General features: G+C 37.9%; 1 non-coding gene across 1 annotated transcript; it reads right to left on the bottom strand.

Annotated features, from left to right (window-relative positions):
• Positions 1-539: 539 nt before the first annotated feature.
• LOC112502408 lies at positions 540-646 on the bottom strand. Its single transcript, XR_003067686.1, has one exon. It is a non-coding gene; the product is annotated as a small nucleolar RNA R71 (small nucleolar RNA).
• Positions 647-1,900: the final 1,254 nt, after the last annotated feature.

Raw genomic sequence — 1,900 nt, 5'->3', positions numbered from 1 at the left:
ATTGAACAAACTTTCAGACAACAAAGAAGAGTGCAAAGAGCTCTTCTCGCTTTAAACTCTGAAACGATGCTGAAAATGTGATTATTGACGGAGAAGGTATAATTAGAAATAAACCAAATATTCCATATGAGGATGAGGCTCAAAACATCTTTCGTCTTGCAAATGCTAAAAATGGTGGCATTATGGCGTATGATATTTCTAATTTAACTCAACTGCATACTGGGATACGTAAGCCTACTATTGGTGCCACCCATTTTTCAGTTAAACCACTGATGTTTCAAATGTTTAAACAAACAGCCAGTACGCTGGTTTATCTTCTGAAGATCCTCATTCTCATCTGTGTTCTTTCATGGAAATCACAGACTCTTTTCTCATCCCTGATGTTTTCAAACGACGCTCTAAGACTAAAACTTTTTCCCTTTTCACTAAGGGATCGAGCAAGAGCATGGTACAATTCTTTGCAACCAGACTCTGTGACTACATGGAATGAAATGGCAGAAAAGTTTTTGAAAAAGTATTTTCCACCCATGAGGAATGCCAAATCCGGGAATGAAATTTGTACTTTTAGACAACTGGATGATGAAGCAGTTCCTGATGCATGGGAAAGGTATAAAGAGCTGCTTAGAAAATGCCCTCACCATGGCATTCCGTACTGTATACAGCTAGAGACATTTTACAACGGTTTAAATATCGTTGTTAGACAAATGCTTGATGATACTGCAGGCGGAGCTTTCACAGCTTGTACCTATAATGAAGGTTTTGACATACTTGAAAAGATTTCTAATAATAACAGACAATGGTCTGACCCACGTGCAATACCACTAAAGAAAACAGCCCGAATAAATGAGATAGATGTTGTCTCGGAATTAACGGCTCAGATCACTAAGCTAATTTCAAATTTAACATCTAGCCCACATGTGCAATTTGATGCTAATACCTTTAATTCCAATGTTTAATCAGTACAATGCGTGTACTGTGGTGAAGGTCACTCTTTTGAGAAGTGTCTTGGAAATCTGAAGCATGTAAATTATGTCAACAAGACTGGACCATTTTCACAGACTTATAATCCCGGGATGGCGAAATCATCCAAAGTTTTCGTGGCATAGTGCAGCTCTTAATCCACCAATGCAAAAGCCTCAAGGACAGTCCAATTTTCAACCGCAAGGATAGTCCAATTTTCAACAAGGCCAATCTAATTTTCACTCACAATCGCATCAAGGCAATCATAATAATCAACATGCTAATTTTCAGAATCATCAGTCTTCTTTCCTAAGCAAGCCCAAACAGCAAGCTGAATCATCTACTTCTTTGGAAGCAATGATGAAGGGTTTTATAACCCAAACTCAAGCTTCAATTAAAAATCTCAAAATTCAAATGGGACAAATGGCTTTGGAAATAAGAAAAAGACCAGTAGGTTCTCTACATAGTGATACAGAGATACCTCAAAGGGAAGGAAAAGAGCATGTTAAGGTTGTTACGTTAAGGAGTGGAAAGAGTTATTTAGAAAATATCCAAAAAGAACAAAAAGAACCAAACAAAGCAGAGATTGAAAAGAAAAGTGTAGAACAAGATTATGTTACCTCTGTACCAGATTTTTTAACAACCATTCCTATGAGTACTAGTGAGCCTCAACCCATAGTCAGGCCCATAGATAGTACGGCCATTCTAGAAAGATCAAATTTTCCACTGTTATTTCCTGATGAACCCAAGACAACTCAGACTCCCAAAGAAAATATTGTTGTGGATGTGTCATAATCTGGTGACAGTCCCACAATAGATGTCCAGACCAGTCCCATAATCCCTGTTAGAACTGAATCAGAACCAATTGTGAGACCAGTTTTGAAACCGATTCCAACACCAACTCTTCAAAAGACTTCGTCTCCTATTGCAGTCACTTCTT

The sequence above is a fragment of the Cynara cardunculus genome, unplaced genomic scaffold (genome assembly GCF_001531365.2).
Source record: "Cynara cardunculus var. scolymus isolate 2C unplaced genomic scaffold, CcrdV1 Un_Scaffold_1350, whole genome shotgun sequence".
NCBI lineage: Eukaryota > Viridiplantae > Streptophyta > Magnoliopsida > Asterales > Asteraceae > Cynara > Cynara cardunculus.
This window is presented reverse-complemented; position numbering and strand designations above follow the sequence as displayed.